Source organism: Lissotriton vulgaris, chromosome 1_2 (assembly GCF_964263255.1).
Source record: "Lissotriton vulgaris chromosome 1_2, aLisVul1.2, whole genome shotgun sequence".
NCBI classification, from domain to species: Eukaryota; Metazoa; Chordata; class Amphibia; order Caudata; family Salamandridae; genus Lissotriton; species Lissotriton vulgaris.
The window spans coordinates 284,554,282-284,562,429 of NC_141686.1; the positions used below are offsets into that span (position 1 = coordinate 284,554,282).

The window sequence follows — 8,148 nt, forward strand, 5'->3', positions numbered from 1 at the left end:
CAGCCGCCAGCCATCACTTCATCCATTGAGGTAAGAGAACTATGAGGTGAAGTGAACTACTTTACTCAGTTCATAACAAACATACTTCAGGTGAGGTAACTTAAATGTTTGTCTATGGCAATATAGGGAATGGCAGCTTACCCTCCTAACTGGCAAGCACTTTAAGAAATAGTAAAGACTGACTGAGCAAAAAGGCATCAGTGCTAAGTTGAAGTAAAACACACACAAATATCTTCAGACATAAAGTGGATTATAAAACATTTCCTCTTTACTAACATATATATAATTAATTATAACAAATAAAACCCACCCTCTCGGTCCACAATAGGCCCATCCCGGTCCCACATTCTTTCCATATCCCCAACGAATGTCCAAAGTAAATATTAATCATGTCCAAATTGTCCAAAAATGCCCTGTCCAAATTCCCATCCTCTTCATCCACAACAACCCCCTCACCCAATACAAAATTTTTTAAAAAGAGTTACAAGAGTGGCATTCCCTATGAGGGTCTTCAGATGTTGGATGCTGGCCTGGAGGCGTGCCAAGTAACATCCCAAGTGCACCAGTTCATGCAGCACACAGTGATGTTAACTCCAGTCTAAAAGGGGGGTGGCACAGGGAAGGGCACCTTCAAGCTGCAGGCGGCGCTGGTGTGGCCTGGAGACTGGAGGCTCAGGCGGTTGGCTGTTGGAATCAGGGGCATGTGCCAGGCCCTCCTCGCCCACCAGCTGTTGATAGTGATCATGGTGGCCTCCAGTCTCTGCCACCAGAGCCGGGCTGCAATCGCCTGCCGTGTTGGTGGTGCTGGTGGGGGACCAGCAGGAGTAGCTATATCAAGAAAGAAAAAATGATAAAACAGACAAATTGTAAAGAATTCTCTGTGCAAACAATTAATTATGTAGTGGCACAGTATAAGTACATTTGCTGGTCCCCTAGGGCCATTGGAATTTTTGATGTGATTAGGAAAGTCAGTCACAGGGACATGACTTTAACAACACATGTCTCACATAAAAGCACTGACTGGCTGAAAGGAGGGCAGCATAAAATTAAAGAAAACTGAGTGAATTATTTATTTTCTTGTAAATGATTTCCTAAATAAAGTAAACCTCACAGACACATTGGGCCCAATTCACAGAACTAACTTAAGACAAAATCCTAAACTTACTACTTTTGCTATTAACAGAAGTTAGGATTCTGTCTTAAGTTTGTCTTAAGACAGACTTAAGTCAAAATCCTAACTTCTGTGAATACCAAAAGTAGTAAGTTTAGGATTTTGTCTTAAGTTAGATCTGTGAATCGGGCCCATTGTCTGGAAAAAAGAAAAATAACTTTAATGAGAATAGCATCATACACTATAGAGTACAAGTATTCTATTCTTGTGCTAAATGAGTGGAAGTGTGCTAGCTAGTGCATCAGGTACACATTTGCTACTCTCTATAGCTGAAGCAGCTGCAAGGACAATAAATAATAGTTGATTCCAATGGCCCTGCTATTCTCCAAATGCCTTTCAATTCCTCCTTGACTCCCGAGAGGCAGATGATAAATAGTATGTCATACACATAATGTATAACATGTGGATAATAGATATCCTGAGTGCTGTTAGTAGACGAGGGAAAAACAATACACTGCTCTACAGGAAAAGGAACAGAATATTAAGGGTGGGCGTAAAATCCGTTTCGCGGGCGAATTTGCGGATTTTCCGCGATTCACGAATCTCGCGAAATCGCGGTAAAATCCGCGAATCATCGGGGACGAATTTTCAGCCAAGCAAGGGTTACAGAAGCAGGTGCAAAAGTTGACCCTAATTTCTTTGTAACCTTTTACAAAAGGGTTACAAACAAATTAACTTCAACTTGGACACCTGCTGCTAATTGCTTCCTGGCGCCTCGTTGCCTACTTGCAACTATTCTCTGACCCTGCTCTGACCCTTGAAGCAGGGTCAGAGAATAGTTACAAGTAGGCAACGAGGCACCTGTCCAAGGAATTAAACCTCATCAGGAAGCACTTACAGATATTAAAAAAAAGGAAGAAGGGAGAGGATGGCAAATACACCCATTTTGAGTTGTCAGGAGGGGTTAAACTAAAAGAGACCTTTACAGCACAATTTTCATATGCATTTTGCTAAAAATCAAAAGCTGTATGTTCTGTAGGGGCAACTCAGGAATCTGGCCCTTCAGAGATCCGGCCTCTCTTTCTTTCTCTCGTTCTCTCTCTACCCCTATCTTTCTCTCTCTATCTATCTATCTATCTATCTATCTATCTATCTCTCTCTCCCTCTCCCATAAACGACTGCATGGGTAACTTCGCTATGCAAGCGGCTCGCGAAGACGCAAAAATCCCCGGGACACGCAAAAAACCCCGCGAACACGCAAAAAACCCCGCGAGCACGCAAAAAAACAAAAATCCGCAAATTCGCAAATTTTGCGGATCGCGAATTCGCAAATCCGCAAATTTGCGGATCGTGAATTCGCAAAATTCACCCATGCTTACAGAATATACAGAATTTAGTGGGCACGTTTGTCACAGAGTATCCCGTCCGCAAAATACAAAATGTACTTCCTGGCCTCACCCTCAAACAAAATTAGTTAAATCAAATACATTCGAGTGGCAGTAAGGGAAAGAAACTTGACTTAGGGACTGATTTGGACTAGAATTTGGTGAAGGGGCTACTACGTCACAAACGTGACAGATATCCCATCCGCGGTATTACGATTCATAATACGGCAGACAGGATATATGTTACGTTTGTGATGGAGTAACTCACTCCGAAATACTCTAAAAATCAGGCACTTAGGGGCAGATTTACAAGGCCCTTGTGGCAATTTTGGGTCATTTTAAACATAGGATAAGTGACGCAAAAGTGGTGCAAAGGGCTTGTAAATAAGCCCCTTAGTCTGCTGCAGCAGGGTAAGGTACAGCGAAAAGGGTGGTAGGTATGGTAGAGGTTTTGCTATAGTACAGAGGAGGGTGGGGTTCACTGATGATGTAGCTTAGATTTTGTCAGTCGCTGTAGTTGATACTGAAAGTTGATAAATGTCAAATATGAACAGGCGTGAATTAATTTTGGAAGTCATATGAACCACTTGTTCCATAACATGTAGCACATGCCATAAATATTTTCCAAAGTTTCTGGTAGGTTGGGACAGAGGAACTTAGGACTGAATAAAATTGTGCAGTACTAGGAGGTGAGTTACTTAGTGGTAACTGGGAGGGAAGAGAAAGACACCTTGTTTTCGTTTTAGTTTGCAATCTATTGAAAGCTTTAAAAATGCTACAATAACAAAGCAATGTGACTTACCATCGCCCGTCCCTGCCACAGCCTTCAGTTGCTGCTGGCACATTGGTGCTGCTGGCTCCATCACTTGTGGTCTGTGCAGCTAGAAAAAGCATTACACATTTTAGATGCCAGATACACCTTCCCCTTTTTATTTTTACAACAAAATACTACAGAAACACATGACTACAGTTCAGTTCACAGTATCTCCTCTCCCATCTAAAATACTACTTTGGGCATTTTGTTGGTTGACAATGCTAGAAAAGCCAGTGGTCAAGCCAACCGTAATAGAGGGACAGAGATATGATGACTGTGAGACATTTAAAGCGCAATGAAGGGGTAGAATAAATTGGTCCATAAAGGACATATGATTTTGGTTGGCAAATGCAATAGGACTATCCTCAAATTACTCTCCTGCCATGCTGCACTGTCCTTGAAAGTGCTGGGATTCTGAATAATACATGCAAGACAGCATGGGGGAGGGGGGTGTATCACCATAACCTTGGCCACTCTCTCGTCATTTGAGCATGAGCAAGAAATAGAAAGCCTTCTAAACAAATAACCGTAGAGGAGCTTGCTTGGGTCTGCATACTCTGCAATATTTACAGTAGAATACATAATCTAGTGTATTAGTCTTACAGTACCAGCCCACAAGATATATATTTGGGGGTGAAGTACAGCATAACCAAGAAGAAAAAAAGCTTAAGCTATAGATTAGTACAGACATGGGATGAAGTCAGTTACAGGAAAAATATATAGAATAAAGAATAATGCAGGGAGGATTAACAAAAATAAACATTAAATAGAACGATGACCATTAAAAAAAAAATCACTGAATAACAGAAAGGAGGAAAGATTTATCCAATGGGGAGATGTAAAAGTTACAAAAATAAATAATATTAATGAGAACTTACTGGGGCCAACAGAGGTGTCTGCCGCGGTGCTGATGGTGACGGTGTAACTTCCACCTGCTGCGGCACTGGTGGTGGCAACCTCCTCGGCTCAACTCTCTAATGCTCTGGTCTTGCCCTTTGGTGCTGTAGAAATAAAGTAGATAACAAAAATAGATTAGTAGTACTGTTAATCTCCTAGAAAATATTTTGACAGGCAAAGGCAAATGAAGCAACATATTAACATTATACTTTTCTAATACCGAATGCCAATATTATCCAGTTGACCTATTACTAATTTCCAAAACCTTACCAATGCCTTATTCCGAATTTCCTAAACTACATTTGGAAATACTACAACTTTGCTTCACAAATCTTACACCCTTTGATGGGCTATCTCAGTATGTTCCCTGTTTCAATGCATTGATGCATATTGTGCATACGCAAAAACCACAGGATTCAAGCAAGCCGGGCTGAAGACAGCTGGAATGCTAGAAACCGGTCCTCAGAAGCTTGTTTCCGGTCCAGGGAAGGCATGGCTTGGCAGTTCGGGCAGGACTGTTCCCATGAGGCACAGGATCAGACTGATTTGCATAGGGCCATGTCTGAACTGGGGTGGTGTGGAGTGCAAAAAAACTATGGATTTAGGCCCAGATCTCTGTACTGGGGTGAATGTCTGACATTGTTAGACCCCCCAGGATATTGCGGCATGCATTAGCAAATTTAGCGGCACAAATATGGAAATTTAGCGGCATAAATATGGAAATTGAGCGGCATTTTTGCGGCACTTGATTTTACTCATAATCATTAATTTTTAGCCTTAAAGCAATAGAAAATGTTTCAGCAGAGTATTCCACTTTAAAAAAGGTATGTTTAAAGTTCTTCTGCTCTACGGAAGCTCAGCTCTAATCCTAACCTTGTTTGAGGGGGTCCTATTTCTCCCTGGGATGTTCTAGCACCCATGTACGCACCCCTTCTGGGGCACCACTGCCTCCTGGACCCATGAGGCACGACGCCTCTTCTTCCGGTGCCCTAGGGTACAGAATCGTAGTGGGTGGAGGTGCATTGCCATGGCTAATGTAAGGATGTTAAATATTGCTCTACACCATGGCAGACATACTGAGGCCTGTAGATGGGAAAACGTATAATGTTTTGTTCACTGTTAGTTATTATCGCATTATTGTAATATGGTAGAGGATGGATTTGTTCTAATCTTAAAAAGAGATGGGGGTATGCAATGTACGTGCTTTTTGTAAGTTCAGTAATCTTACGTACCAATAAAAAGATTATCAAAATTATATACATTGCTCTTCGCAGATCGGTGGCATGGGGGTGGGTGTGACCCCTAATACAAAACAGCCCCCACCTCAATGTGACTTACAGGTGATGTGTGTGCAGTTTACATCCCACCTCTTTACGGTTCTAACCCTGGTACCACTGCACCTGTTGCACCAATGGTATCTACCGCCCCGGTGTGAAAGCCTTTTCTGTGTTTTTGTAATCCTAGGAACTATTAGTTTCCTCCAGTCACAGGTAGGTTCTCATGCTGTAGGATACCTGCAGTGTGAGCTTTTCTTGACTGTCTTGTCGGCGTTACAAGATTCTCTTAGTGTGTCCTTCTACGCAGTGTCTTAGAATCCCATCTAGGATCCCGGGTGGTATCGGAATTTCTCAGCAGTGCCAGATGACCAGTCCGTAAATTATTGCTAATCTTTAAACTATTACTATTTTACACAGTTTTCTTTTCTTTTTCACTTCAAACCTTGCGATTTTTCATTTTATGGATGTTCATAAGGACTTCTAGATTTGAGATGTGTCAGTACTAACATCTCAAGTCTTTCTCCAGTGGTGCTGCAAAGTTTTCAAAGACCCTAATAAATATAAGGAAAACAGGAGCCCACAACCTGTGGTACACAGTGAAAAATCAGCCATAACTGAGGTGCAAAGGGAACATCACACTTCTCTGCCCCTGTGCTACTGCACCTGTTGCACTGTTGACAGCTAAACCCCTGGCTGCCCCTGTTTATCTCAAAGTAAACAACAATGCAGACAGACCTTTCAGTTATTTTTTGTTTTACATGTTTCCCTAACTCGAACTCGACCCGCAGCACTTTACATGAGCACCAGCTTTTTTTGCTGGTGTATCTTTAAGATACAGCGAGATTGAGTGGTTGGTCTAGAATCACAGGATGTCGGTCGATGCCGAGATTCGAACCTGGCATCCCAAATCCAAATTCGTCAGCTCAGGTCATTACGCCACGCACCCTTCCCTTTAATATGCATTAACCTGAGAGACAGAGTAACAGCTTTTGAAAATGGCCCTGAAAAATCTATTAAATATTGTGAGAGAGATACTGCCATCAATCAGGTTGTTTCACTACTTCGAGCATCCGATTGCCCACCCCGAAGTTAAATTCTGCAGTGAAACCTCTATAAGTGGGCGGGTCTGAGTGAGGAGCAGGGGAGTGGGAGAGTAGCTGTTAGTGACAAGCAGTGGCAGTTCTTAAATTGCGACGCCTACCTGAGCAGCAGCCTGAAGCACATGCAGTCCGTCCGAGGAGTCCTAACACATCTTTTGTGGAAAACGAAGCGCTCTGAGGAACGGCGTTGCCTGGGCTTGGTGGTCTGATACAGATAAACAACAAACACGTCTGATCTTGTACTGAGCGCTCACTACCGGTGCGGCGTGCGAAGCTCAGAGGTTTTCAGGAAAAAAAGGGAGTGTTGGAAATGTTCGTGGTTCATCCTCTGCAAGGACAAGATGAAAACAGCCACCATTTTTTTTATTGCTGCGGGGACACCTTTTTTGCGGCCGAAATAGTAAATATCGCGGCCATCCTGCTTCTCAGCTGATTTCGCGATTTTTTTGTGAATCGTGAAATCGTGAAAAGCTCGAAGATTGCTTGGGACTGTACAAAGTACATAAAATGAAAGACACAGAGAACGCTAACTCATTGATAATATATTACTACTACTACCAGAGTACAATTTTCTTAGTGTTAGGAGAACTGAAGCGTCAGCATAACTTCTTACATAATAAGCCAAAGCGAGCACCTACGGCAACAAACAGAATTAGGTAGCCTTGAGTACCTGACTCGCTCAAACAGGATCATGTAATATTCGTAACGTTACGTGAAATTAACTTACCTTTGAGTGTGAGCAGCATGCTATTTGGAAAACAAAACATCATTATAGGATAATACACAACAAATTAGTAATAATTAGTTATTAGTACTCGCCAAGCCACGCAATCTGGACACCCATCAGGATGAGCAGGTCCCTCTCCCATCTCCATCTCGCAGACCTCCCTCTCTCCTGTCGAACATCGCCACCGCCATCCACGATGGATACAAAATCACCCAGAAGGACTGCACCCACCAACCAGGAGGAGGCATCGCCATCATCCACAAGAACACCTCCATTCCCAGATTCAGACCAACCCCAATACCACCCTCCGTTGCATCATTGTCTACAGGCCTTTCGGCCCCTGGCCGCCCTTCACCAACACCATTGTCAACTTTATCGCACCCCAGGATCTCGCATCCACTGATTACAATCTACTTGGCCACCTCAAGTTTCACCTGACCAAACCCCAATGACCAAAACACTGCAGCCCTTCAGGAGAACCTCGCCAAAATCAGACTCTAGCAGCTAGTCACTGCTCCAACCCATGCAGCAAGACACACACTCATCCCCGTATTCTCTACCAGCAGAAACTTCACCTAAAACCACACAAACAAACTCCTCTCGACTGACCACCACTGCGTGCACTTCCCCTTCACCACACCCACTGTACAACCACTGCCCTCACCGCCCCCCACCCTCTGTCGTAGCTGGAACAAGGTCACCGAAGAATATCTCACTGCCCTTCTCAGCACTACAACACGGCTGACATCAACACCACAGCATGCAACCTCCACTGATGGATCTCCAACTGCACCGGCACCCTGGCTCCTCTCTAGAAGGCACCCAGCAAGCAACACC

General features: G+C 43.4%; 1 long non-coding RNA gene across 1 annotated transcript; it reads right to left on the reverse strand.

Annotated features, from left to right (window-relative positions):
• Positions 1-370: 370 nt before the first annotated feature.
• LOC147736503 (uncharacterized) lies at positions 371-6,779 on the reverse strand. The gene is made up of 4 exons (XR_015307621.1): positions 6,686-6,779; positions 4,189-4,311; positions 3,299-3,377; positions 371-828 (listed from the first exon to the last, which is right to left on the reverse strand). It is a non-coding gene; the product is annotated as an uncharacterized LOC147736503 (long non-coding RNA).
• Positions 6,780-8,148: the final 1,369 nt, after the last annotated feature.